The following is a 13,597-nucleotide window of genomic DNA, read 5'->3' as shown; positions in this document are numbered from 1 at the left end:
CTAATGTATAGAATCACTTGACAATTATTTTATTGGGATTATTTTAACTGTAAGATTGCTAAAGAATATTCTCATTTTGAAGTATGACACAAAGAAGCTTCTAGAAAGTTTACACAATTTAATACAATTTGATAGAAGTAAACATTTTTTCCCACATCTACATCAAGCTTGAATATTTCCTAGTATTTAAATTAAACTTTTCATATAACTTTTAAAATGATTTCCAGTCTTAGATGTCATAATGGTATATTATGTGATATTTTAAATATCTTCATTTCTTTTATTTTTCGCAATATACTTTTGCCTGGGAATATGGTTTGGATCTGTGTCCCCACCAAATCTCCTGTTGAATTATAACGCCGAATGTTGGAAGTGGGGCCTATTGGGAAGTGATTGGATCATGGTGAGGGAAGAGAGAGAGAGACCCTCTCATATTGTTTTATATTGTTTTATACTCAGTACCTGTTTTAAGAAAAAAACAAGGAAGTGAAACCAAAGGCAGGCAGCCCGGCCCCAGGCACCAGACCCAAAACCAGACCTGAAACCAGGCCTGGGCCTGCCTGGCCTAAACCTAGTAGTTAAAAATCAACTCATGACTTAGCAACCGATGTTATCCATAGATTCCAGACATTGTGTGGAAGAACATTGTGAAACTCCCTGCTCTGTTCTGTTTCACTCTGACTACCGGTGCATGAAGCCCCTGTCACGTACCCCCTAGATTGCTCAATCACGACCCTTTCATGTGAAATAAGACATCTTGAGGAACAAGATCCATGTGGAAAAGAACCCCTCCAAATTGGAGTTTCTGAGCAGAGGCAATAGCTCCCAGAAAGGAGCAGATACTAGATTTGCACACAATGCTCAGAATAAGTAAGATTTGGATGATGTTGCCACATCCAGAAGACACGCCACAGAGAAGGTCTGCACCAGATTTCAAAAGAGAGTAGGAAAGTGGGCTGAGAGGAATGAAGGAGGGGTTAGGCCATGCAGGAAATATAGCTTCACTGGAGGAGTTTGGGAGACGTGCTGTGGGTAAAGTGGTTTTAGAGCTAGAGCTGAGTATATTCTGTCTTCACCAATCCCAGTATAGCCCCCACTCTTTTTTCACTCCCTCTTCCCAGATCCCAAGATCTTTGCACTCCATGAATCTGGCATCTAAAGATATGCTGATGAATTCCTTTCTTCTGACATTGTACGACAGTAGTACAAGAAAGGTTTTCTGTTTGTCTTGTTTGAGCTTGGGGAAAATTGGCCCTGAGAGTGTAAGTGAATTTCCCTGGCTTTGTGTTAGTGGCAGAGCTGAGAGTAGACGCTGAGTCTCCTCACACCCAGGCCAGTGCTAATCACATTATCACTGTTAAAACAGACATCTTTAAAAGGCAGTCTTTTGAGAAACTACATATACTTCAGAAAAACAGCTTAAGTGACCTTACCTTAAAGTGCCTCCAATCCTTCTTTCATAGCTTTGGTTGAGTTCTTTTAACTTAAGGAGTAAAACGAGGAAAAAAAAAATCCGTGTTCGATGAAACTTCTGATGAAGGCTTACATAGGTTTACTGCATTTAGTGTGTTGTGATTTGTTTAATCATTTTTGTTATGATTGTTTTCTTTCTTTGCGAACACAAAGTGGTACACGTTTTAAAAAATCAGCCGAAAACAGTTATATCCACTCAGGAAAAGAAAAAAACGACACATCCAAGCTCCATGTGATCATATAACTGTCACCAATATACACGTGGGTGCATCTTGATGGGTTTCTTCCTGCCTCTTCTCCAGGTTGAAAGGGATGTTCTCCCACAGAGAGACGTTTTACCACCCCCCTACCCCCCGCCCAGTGATGTTTGCAGTTTTTTAAGTAGGCAAATCCAAAGCATTTCATATTTCTAGTGACTTGCTTCATTTTTTTTTTATCCCAGGTAAACCTTCAGAGATTTCTACATTATTCCAGGATCAGCAGAAAATGAAGAAATCCTATGTGAGTTGATGAACTAATTCTGTACTTTGCTTTACAGTGGATCTTAGCAGGTTGACCCTTATACTCAAATTGGAAAAGTCGAAATAGATATAATGAACTTCAAAGAAACAGGGTTAACACAATGATTCTCAAATGTCAGTGTGCATAAAAGTAACCTGGAAAGTTTATTAAAACAGAACAGGGCCTGAGAATTTTCATTTTTAACAAGATTACAGGCGATGATGCTAGGGTTCAGGTCTATAGGCCAATAGCATTGGAATAGCAGATCAGAAGGGCGAAGTTGGCATATATATGTCACATATATATGTGTATGTATATATGTGTATATATACACCTATCTGTGTGTATATTGTGTATATATATATGCAATATATATACACATACACAGGTATTGGTATCTGTATATATGCGTATATATCTATATATGTGTATATATTGATAAATATACACACACACATCATGTGGAGTTAGTTATGAGATTTGAATTGCAAATATTTCTGACCTTTCTGGTAACTATGGCAAAGAGAGATGATCTGTTAATGGCTTTCATTGCTGATGAGAATGATGCTACCTGGTTCCTTTTGGTACATATGTGAAGACTGATACTAAAAGCTGAAAAAATATATTTTTTTTGCTTTTTTTTTTCCTTTTTTTTTTGAGACAGAGTCTCGCTCTGTCGCCCAGGCTGGAGTGCAGTGGCGTGATCATAGCTTACTGCAACCTCCGTCTCCAGGGTTCAAGCGATTCTCCTGCCTCAGCCTGCTGAGTAACTGGGACGACAGGTGAGTGCCACAGTGCCTGGCTGATTTTTTGTATTTTTAGAAGAGACGGGGTTTCACCATGCTGGCCAGGCTGGTCTTGAGCTCCTGACCTCGTGCTCTGCCCACCTCGGCCTCCCAAAGTGCTGGGATTACAGGTGTGAGCCACCGTGCCTGGCCTTTCTTTTGCTTTTTATACAATGATGGACAGCCTTCTGGTGGCAACCATGAAATAAACACCTGTAATTATTCTTTAGTGAAAGCAAAAAGCAAGGTACTCAGCCACACTGAATTAATGAAGTTTTTTAGGGACCATGTTACTAGATAGAGCCCATGTAAATGGCTTTCAGTTAGTCTTGTTTTTTGTTGTTGTTTTTTTTTTCTGGATAAAACTTTAAACATATAGAGAATAAATTGATGGTATGTCTTTAAAATAACTTTCCAAAATTCTTAGTCTTGCTTAATCTGTAAAATATTCAGTTAAGAGATTATTTTCTGGCAAATGTTTCTGCACTTAATTAAATTTTCAACCCATGCTTCATGCAGAATGGATTATTTCCTACCATTTGTTGGACTTTTGTCTGTAAACATCACCAATGATATATTTGTTTATTGCGGTAGAATATACATAACATAAAATTAACAATTTAAAGTGCACAATTCAGTGGCATTTAGCATAGTCACAATGTTGTGCAACCATCATCACTATTTAGTTCCAGAGCATTTCATCATTCCAAAAGGAAACGTATATGCTTTACAGTCACTTTCCATTCACCCCTAAATGCACTGCCTCGCAACCACTAATATACTTTCTGTCTCTATGGACTTGCCTATTCTGGATATTTTATATAAATGTAATCATACACTATGGGTTTTGCTTGTTTTTTTTTTTTAATAGAGACAGGGCAGACTGGAGTGCAGTGGCTCAATCAGAGCTCACTGTAGCCTTGAACTCGTGGGCTCAAGCAGTCCTCCCACCTTCGCCTCCCAAAGTGGTGGGATTACAGGAATGAGCCACTGTGCCTAGCCAATATGTGTTTTGTATGTCCGTCTTTCACCTAGTATAATGTTTTCAAAGTTCATCTGAGCTGTGGCATGTATCTGACCTCATTCCTTTTTATTGCTGAATAATCTCTTACATGGATGCACCTCATTTTGTTTATTCATCAGTTGATGGATGTTTGGGTTGTTTATACCTAATGGCTATTGCGAATAGTACATCTATGAATATATGTATATAAATTTTTGTTTGAACACCTGTTTTCAGTTTTCTGGATATATACCTAGACATAGAATTGCTGGATCATATATTTTGTCTTTTACTGAGGCATCACCAAACTTTTTCACAGCGCTGCATAATTTTACATTTCCACCAACAATGTTTGAGGATTACAGTTTCTCCACATCCTTGACAACACCTGTTATTGTTTATTTTTTAAATTATAGCCATTCTAGTGTTTGTTAAGTGGTATCTCATTGTGGTTTTGATTTGCTTTTTCCTAGTGACTAATGCATTTGAGCACCTTTTCATGTGCTTCTTGGCCATTTGTATATCTCTTTTGCAGAAGAGTCTATTCAAGTCCTTTGTCCATTTTTAAATAGGGTTTATTGTAAGAGTACTTTCGTGTACTAGACCCTTGTTAGATATATGGTTTTCAAATATTTCATTCTATGAGTTTTCTTTTCATTTTCTTGATAGTATCCTTTAATTCATAAAAGGTTTTAATTTTGATGAAGTCTGGTTAATGTATATTTTCTTTTGTTGCACATACTTTTGATGTCATATCTAAGAATCCATTGCCAAACCTAAGGTCATGAAGGTTTACTTCTATATTTTCTCCTAAGAGTGTTATGGTTTTAGCGCTTACATTTAGGACTTTTACCTATTTTGAATTAATTTTTGTTTATAGTGTGAGGAAGTGGTCCAACTTCACATTTATTTGCCTGTGGATATCCAGTTGTCCCAAAACTAATTTTGAAAAAACTATTATTTCTCCCATTGTATTGTCTTGGCACCCCTGTTGATAATCAGTTGACCATAGATGTATGGGTTTCTTTTTGGACTCTTAATTCCATTCAGTTGATCTGTATGTCTGTCTTTGTGCCAGTTCCATACTGTTTTGTTTACTGTAGCTTTGTAGCAGTCTTGAAGCCAGAAAGTGTAAGTCCCAATTTATTTATCTTTGTCAAAATTGTTTTGGCTCTTCAGGGTCTCTTGCAGTTCCATGAGTTTGATGGTCACGTCCGTTTTTGCAAAAAAGGTTATTCGATTTTGTATTGAATCTGTAGAACACTTTGGGAAGTACTGCCTTCTTAACCATATTAAGTATTCTATTCATGAACAACGAATATCTTTCCCTTTATTTAGGTCTTTAATTTCTTTCAGCAAAAGTTTTATGGTTTTCAGTGTATAAGTCTCAGACCTCCTTGGTTAAATCTATTCCTAAGTATTCTTTTGATGCTATTGTAGTTAGAATTTTTTTTTAATTATAAATTGTTTTTAAAATTTACTTCTTGGATTCTAATTGCTATAGAAAAATGGCTAATTTTTCTGTGTTAATCTTGGTCTTATAACTTATTGAATTTCTTTCTTTTCCTTTTTTCTTTTTTTTTTCTTTGAGATGGACTCTTGCTCTTTCGCCAGGCTGGAGTGCAGTGGCGCAATCTCGGCTCACTGCAACCTCCGCCTCCTGGGTTCAAGTGATTCTCCTGCCTCAGACTCTGGAGTAGCTGGGACTATAGGCATGCACCACCACACCCAGCTAATTTTGGTATTTTTAGTAGAGACAGGGTTTCACCATGTTGGTAGGGGTGGTCTCGATCTCTTGACCTCGTGATCTGCCCGCCTCGGCCTCCCAACATGCTGGGATTACAGGCATGAGCCACCGCACCCAGCCTTGAATTTCTTTATTAGCTCTAATGGTTTCCTTGTGGATTCTCAAGGATTTTCTGTTCATAAGAAAATGTCATCTACAAGCAGAGATAGTTTTACCACTTAACAGAGGTGAAAGATTAGGGCCTTCTCAGGTCTTTTCTGAGCATGGGCCTTGTCCTAGATTGCTGTGTCATCATCTGGATTCCCAGGAGTATATAGAAGCTTTTCCAAAGCCCAAAAGCATCTCACTCTTCCTCCCAGGCTTATTTTTATGTATCTGTTGTTCACCCCAACTAATATCCTTTGCCCCAAAGGCCACAGCTGGTTCATTTACCTTTAAATGATTTCAATAGGTGCCTGCCACATTGTCATTTCTCTGTCTGAGAGTTCTTAGCACTGTGTGTTACTCTTTCGGCCACCACCAGACAGAGCAAAACAGTCAACCCCAATTGTTTGAGAACCATCTCTATTCTGCTCCTTCAAGCACTGGGAACTCATACCAGGAATACGGGATTTCATCTTAAGGACTGTTACTGAGTCAGTGTTATGGGTTGAATTGTGCCTCCTGCAAATTTCACTCATTGTAGGCTCCACCCACAGTACCTCAGAACATTGCCTTATTTGGAGATAGATTATTTACAGAGATAATAAAGTTAAAGTGAAGTCATGAGGGTGGGCCCTCATCTAATATGACTGGTGTATTAATTAGTCCATTCTTGCACTGCTATAAAGAAACACCTAAAACTGGGTAATTTATAAAGAAAAGAGGTTTAATTGGCTCATAGTTCTGCAGGTTGTATGGGTAGCACGACTGGGGAGACCGCAGGAAACTTACAACCATGGAAGAAGGCAAAGAGGAAAGAGGCACATCTTTCATGGCCAGAGCAGGAGGAAGAGAGTGAAGGGGGAGTTGCTACACACTTTTAAAAACAGCCAGATCTTGTGAGAACTCACTATCATGAGAACAGCAAGCAGGAAATCCGCCTTCATGATCCAGTCATCTCCCACCAGCCCCTTCTTTCAACATTGGAGATTACAGTTTGACATGATATTTTGGCGGGGACACAAATTCAAACCATATCAATTGGTGTCCTTTTAAAAGGGAAATTTGGACACAGAGAGATGTACAGAAGGAAGACCATGTGAAGACATGGGGAAGGTGGCTGTTTACCAGCCAAGGAGAGAATCCTAGAACAGAACCTTCCTTCAGAGCTTTCAGAAGGAAGCAGCCCTCCTGACACCTCAACTTTGGACTTCTAGCCTCCAGACTGTGAGAAAATACATTTCTGTCATTCAAGCTGCCTGGTCTCTGGTACTTTATTATGACAGCGCTAGCAAACTCATACAGCTTGTGAGGGGGATGGGGCGAAGGTGAGTTAAAACAACATAGATCTTTCCTACCAGGTTTCAGCTGCCATTCTCCTGATTAAGATTTGCTTAGTTGCTGTAAACCTTTGTCTATATTCCAGAATTCTAATAAAGCTGCTCTGACTTTTTTTTCCCGTATTTGTGTGGAGGGATGGACCCTGGGCGATCCCGTCTCTGCCATTTTCCCAGACCGTGGTCTGTCACCAGTATTTTGCAGGTTTTGAGTTAGTTGACCTTTCTGCAGCACCTGACCCTACTGCCTGTTTTCTGCACAGCCTGTGCTGCTGGTTCCTGTGGTGCCACACCACCCTCTTCTCTTACCTTCCTTCTAATGACATCTCATTCAAGGAATCTTTTCAACCTCGTGGTAAATAACATATCCCCCATGTATTGGTTTCCTGTTTCTGAATGTAACAAATTATCACAAATGTAGTAGCGTAAACCACACATTTATTATCTTAGCGTTCTGGAAATCAGGAGTCTGCAATTAGTCATATGGCTAAAATCAAGGTGGTGGTGGGACTGGTACCTTCTGGAGGCTGTGAAGGGAGAATCTGTTTTCTTGCTTATTTCAGGTTATCATGGCCCCTTCCATTTTCAAAGCACGTGATGACTTCAGTCAGCCTTTGTCTGTAAAATGCCTTCTCATCTGTAGTCAGATGTCCCTCTGACTCTATAAAGACATGTGATTACATTTATGGCCAACCTGGATAATCCAGGACAATCTCCCCTTTTCAAGTTTCGTAATCACATCTGCAAAGTCCTTTTTGCCATTTATGGTCATAGTCACAGGTTCCAGGGATTAGGACGTGGATATCTGTGGGGCCATTGTTCAGCCCACCACATCTGGGTTTTGATCCTTGACTGCCTGTTCCATCCTGTTTACATACATGCATTGGCTTCTTACTCTCTTTGTATAAGTACATGGAGATGTATGTTTGTATCATGGAAGAGTATATATTTTTGTTTATTATGTTTTTTAGAATTATATAGCCCATCTCATTTGGTATATATGTTACTACAGCTTGTAAAAAAAAAATTAATATTGCACTGAAGATCTATCCAAGTTGATTAGTTTATTCCTTTTTATTCCATATATTCTGAGACCATACTGCATTTATCCATTTTTTCATTGAAAGGCATTTAGGTCATTTCCGTTTTTCCTTATTGTGTGTAATACTTAAGTAAACATCCCTTACTTTGTCTGCATAAAGAGAAAGGATTTCCAGGCTGGGCACAGTGGCTTATGCCTGTAATCCCAGCACTTTGAGAGGTCAAAGTGGGAGGATTGCTTGAGCCCAGCAGTCTTTGACCAGCCTGGGTAACATAGGGCGACCCTGTCTCTACAAAAAAAAAAAAATTTAATTACCTGGTCATGGTGGTGCATGCTTCTAGTCCCAGCTAATCAGGAGTCTGAGGCAAGAGGACTGCTTGAGCCCAGGAGTTCAAGGCTGCGGTGAGTTATGATCGAGCCACTGCACTCCAGCCTGCGCAACAGAGCGAGAAAGGATTTCCAGAGTTACTTGGTGCTACCAGTTTGTCTACCAAGTTACCATACCACAGCCATTTATGAGAGTACCATTTTCTTTTTTTTCTCTTTTTTTGAGATGGAGTCTCGCTCTGTCGCCCAGGCTGGAGTGCAGTGGCGCAATCTCCGCTCACTGCAAGCTCTTCCTCCTGGGTTCATGCCATTCTCCTACCTCAGCCTCCCTAGTAGCTGGGACTACAAGCGCCCGTCACCAAGCCCGGCTAATTTTTTGTATTTTTAGTAAAGACGGGGTTTCACCATGTTTGCCAGGATGGTCTCGATCTCCTGACCTTGTGATCCGCCCACCTCGGCCTCCCAAAGTGCTGGGATTACAGGCATGAGCCACTGCACCTGGCCGAGAGTACCATTTTCTTTATCTTCTTCCTAGCAATTAATATAGTCATATTTTAAAATTATGGCCAATCTGGTGGATAAAGAAAACCTCACTGTTTTGATTTCAATTTCTCTGACTGTAGGGTTGAGCCTTTCGGTTTTCTTTTGTTCATATACCTTACGTACTTTTCTATTGATTTTGTTCTATATTTCTTACTAATTTATAAATTTGAAATCCTTTATAGTAATCTTTGTGTTATTTTTCTTTTTTTATGAGACAGAGTTTCGCTCTTATTGCCCAGGCTGGAGTGCAATAGCACAAACTCTGCTCACTGCAACCTCCGCCTCCCTGGTTCAAGCGATTCTCCTGCCTCAGCCTCCCGAGTAGCTGGGATTGCAGGCATGTGCCACCATGACCAGCTAATTTTGTATTTTTAGTAGAGATGGGGTTTCTCCATGTTGGTCAGGCTGGTCTCGAACTCCCGACCTCAGGTGATCTGCCTGCCTCTGCCTCCAAAAGTGCTGGGGTTACAGGCGTGAGCCACTGTGCCCGGCTTATTATTATTATTATTATTTTTTGAGGTGGAGTCTCACTCTGTCACCCAGCCTGGAGTGCAGTGGCACCATCTTGGCTCACAGCAAGCTCCGCCTCCTGGGTTCAAGCAATTCTGCTGCCTCAGCCTCCTGAGTAGCTGGGATTACAGGCGCCTGCTACCACGCCCTGCTAATTTTTTTTTTTTCCCCCAAGACGGAGTTTCACTCTTGTTGCCCAGGCTTGAGTACAATGGTGCTATCTCGACTCACTGCAACCTCTGCCTCCTGGGTTCAGGCGATTGTCCTGCCTCAGCCTCCCAATTAGCTGGGATTACAGGTGCCCGACCACCATGCCTGGCTAATTTCAATTTTTTTTTTTTTTTAGTAGAGATGGGGTTTCACCATTTTGGCCAGGCTGGTTTCAAACTCCTGATCTCAAGTGATCCACCCGCCTTGGCCTCCCAAAGTGCTAGGATTACAGCCAATTTTTGTATTTTTAGAAGAGAGGGGGTTTCACCATGTTGGCCAGGCTGGTCTCCAACTCATGACCTCAAGTGATCCACTCGCCTTGGCCTCCCAAAGTGCCGAGGTTATAGTTGTGAGCCACCGTACCTGGCCTTTTTTCTTAATTTGAAAATCTGTATTCCAAAGGGCATTAACATGATTATTTGCTTTATCCTGTAAAGCATAATATACCAAAATAACAATACCAATATTATTGTTAACAAAATATTTTTGAAACCAGTTTAAGATTTATTTTGCAGTTCTTTCGTCCTCAGGGCACAGCCCCATTGTGACATACAGTTAGATTCCTTTGTTTTAAATTTAGCAGAAATAATTCTCTGAGTGGTATGGCATCAACTTTAGATATAATTAGATTTATTTGTTTCATTGCTGTTTGTTTTTAGAGTTTTTATTTTGAGAATCATTTTTTATAATTATGAAAAATATTTAAATGTTTCCAAAGACAAATCTGTAAAGCAGAGTATATTCAGAGATCAGTCTGGGATTCATCCCTTTCCCTCCATCTGGTTCCTTGTTCCTTTCCTCACCTTATGAAGAATAATTTATTTTGTTTTATGACTTATCTTTTTATTGTTATTTTTAATATAAGCAGATCTGTATGTGGATACACATATTTTCCTTTTGTGTATAAAAGCTGCCACATTATACTTGATTTTCTCAGACTTCCTTTGGTCATATAATAGAACCTGGAGTTCACTCTGCAGTGGGATATGCAGGTCTTCCTCAGGTCTTGTTTCAGTCGCTTAGCACTCTGTAGTGTGAGTGTACGACATACATTCAACCAGTTGTTTGCTAATCAACATTTGGGTTGTTTCCAGTCTTTTGCAATATAAATACTGCTTTAGCTTTGTGCCTACATCTTTTCAATTTTTTTTTTTTTTTTTTTTTTTTTTTTTTTTTGTGGAGACGGAGTCTTGCTCTGTTGCCCAGGCTGGAGTGCAATGGCATGATCTCGGCTCACTATAACCTCCACCTCCTGGGTTCAAGAGATTCTCCCTGTCGCAGCCCCCTGAGTAGCTGGCATTACAGGTGCCCACCACATCTGGCTAACTTTTTTTTGTATTTTTAGTAGAGACGGGGTTTCACCATGTTAGTTAGGCTGGTCTTGAACTCCTGACCTCAGGTGATCTGCCCGCCTTGGCCTCCCAAAGTGCTAGGATTACAGGTGTGAGCAGCCGCGCCCAGCCCCATCTTTTCAATTTTTGGCTAATGTGTCTTTGTGGTAGATTCTTAGAAGTGGGATTTCTAGGTCCAGTGGTAAATTCATACATATGTAATGTAACTGAATACTGCCATATTTCACTTCATAGTGGCTGCTTATTTTGTATTCTCACGAGCAGGATATGAGTATGCTTTTATGCCTGTAGCAAACCAAACTAAGTGTATGTGTTATTCTTTTGGGTTTCTGCCAGTCTGATAGGAGTGAATGGTTCAATGCAATTTTTAGTTACATTTTTTTTTAACTTTAAAGGGTAATCATTTGTTTTTGTTTTTGTTTTTGTTTTTGTTTTTGAGATGGAGTCTTGTTGTGTCGCCCAGGCTGGAGTGCGGTGGCACGATCTTGGCTCACTGCAACCTCTGCCTCCTGGGTTCAAGTGATTCTCCTGCCTCAGCCTCCCAAGTAGCTGGGATTACAGGCATCTGCCACTACACCCAGCTAATTTTTGTATATTTATTTATTTATTTTTAAGACAGAGTTTCACTGTGTCACCCAGGCTGGAGTGCAGTGGCACGATTTCAGCTCACTGCAACCTCTGCCTCCCAGGTTCAATTGATTCTCCTGCCTCAGCCTGGTGAGTAGCTGGGACTACAGGCGCCTGTCACCATGTCTGGCTAATTTTTTTTGTATTTTTAGTAGAGATGGGTTTCACTATGTTGGCCAGGATGGTCTTGAACTCCTGACCTCATGATCTGCCCGCCTTAGCCTCCCAAAGTGCTGGGATTACAGGCGTGAGCCACTGTGCCTGGCCAATTTTTGTACGTTTAGTAGAGACAGGGTTTCGCCATGTTGACCAGGCTGGTCTCGAACTCTTGACCTCAGGTGATCCGCCTGTCTTGGCCTCCCAAAGCGCTGGTATTACAGGTGTGAGCCACTGCGCCCGGCCTTCCCTTCTGTATTTTTAGGAACGCTTTGCCTTTTCTTTGTCACTTAAGTTACAGATACTTATTCCCAGTTTGTCCTTTTTAGAGGACAATAAACACCAGTTTACCTAGATTCAACAGTTTTAAGTATTCTTCCACATGTTCTCTCTCTGTCTTTATCTATGTGTAATTTTTCCAGGCCAGACACAGTGACTCATGCCTATAATCCCAACACTTTGTGGGGCAAAGGTGGGAGGATTGCTTGAGCCCAGGAGTACAAGACCACCCTGAGTAACATAATGGGACCCCATGTTACAAAAAATTTTTAAAAATTAGCTGGACATGGCGGTGTGCACCTTTAGTCCCAGCTACTCAAGAAGCTGAGGCAGAAGGATCACTTGAACCTGGGAGGTCAAGGCTGCAGTGAGCTATGATCGTGCCACTGCACTCTAGTGTGAGTGACAGAATGAGCTACCGTCTCAAAAAACAAAACAAAATTTACATTTTCCCCAAAAATGTCCTCTGTAGCTTTGCTGGGCCCAAGAGCCAATCAAAGATGGTTTTTTTAATTCCTTCATAATAATGGACATTTAAAATAAGTCCTGGTCAGGAGTCTTGTTGAACAGTTATTCTTGAATTTAACTGCTCTTTAGAATCATTTGAAGCTCTTTAAATATTCTCATACCCAGGTGATATGCAACCACGCTTAGAAGCACTGTTGTAGAATGCCTGCACATCTGTATTTGACTGATTTGTTTTTCCTCACAATTAGATTCAGATTATACATTTTTCTTTTTTTCTTTTTTTTTTTTTTTCTTGAGAATGAATCTAGCTCTGTCGCCCAGGCTGGAGTGCAGTGGCACGATCTCGGCTCACTGCAAACTCCACCCCCCGGGTTCAAGTGATTCTTGTGCCTCAGCCTCCCAAGGAATTGGAATTACAGGCACCTGCCACCACGCCTGGCTAATTTTTGTATTTTTAGTAGAGACAGGGTTTCACTGTGTTGGCCAGGCTGGCCTCGAATTCCTTACCTCATGATCCGCCTGCCTCGGCCTCCCAAAGTGCTAGGATTACAACCGTGAGCCACCACGCCCAGCCTATACATTTATCTTATGCCAGTTTATTATGTAATTTTTATATGATCTCTTTGTACCACTATTTGTAATGGTACCAAATATCTCCATTTGAAAAGCAGCCTTTCTTTTCCTTTTTTTAAACTAATAATCTTTGGCTGGAATATGGAGACTATGTGAACATCCTCTTCCCAATAATCTTTCCCAATGGTTGACTATTTAGGGTGAGCACTTTTAGCATGTTTATTGGCCATGTTAGTGTTGTCTTTTGTGAAATGACTGTTCAGATCTTTTCCCCCATTTTTCTATTAGGTCATCTTGCTTGTATTGATTTTAGAAGTATTTTATATATTCTGGGTATAGTCCCTTTAAAAGTTCGATATGTTGTCAATATTTTTTTCTCTCTGATTTGCATTTTTTTTGCATTAATGGTGTCTTTTGATTAATTGACATTCTTAATGTGGTCCAGTTTATTTCAGTCTTCTCCTTTATGGTTAGTGCTTTTGTATCTTGCTTTAAAAAAAACTTTGCTTGTGAATATAGTTTC

General features: G+C 40.3%; 1 long non-coding RNA gene across 2 annotated transcripts in view; it reads left to right on the top strand.

Annotated features, from left to right (window-relative positions):
• Positions 1 to 13,597, top strand: part of LOC101128517 (uncharacterized) — a 30,287-nt gene that overhangs the window by 7,462 nt on the left and 9,228 nt on the right. For both annotated transcript variants that reach the window (XR_002007663.3, XR_010135234.1), the window contains exon 3: positions 1,916 to 1,974. This is a non-coding gene — a long non-coding RNA (uncharacterized lncRNA). The remainder of the gene's footprint in view (positions 1 to 1,915; positions 1,975 to 13,597) is intronic.

The sequence above is a fragment of the Gorilla gorilla genome, chromosome 8 (genome assembly GCF_029281585.2).
Source record: "Gorilla gorilla gorilla isolate KB3781 chromosome 8, NHGRI_mGorGor1-v2.1_pri, whole genome shotgun sequence".
Lineage (NCBI taxonomy): Eukaryota > Metazoa > Chordata > Mammalia > Primates > Hominidae > Gorilla > Gorilla gorilla.
Note: the sequence above shows the minus strand (reverse complement) of the source record. Positions and strands in the feature narration are given on the sequence as shown.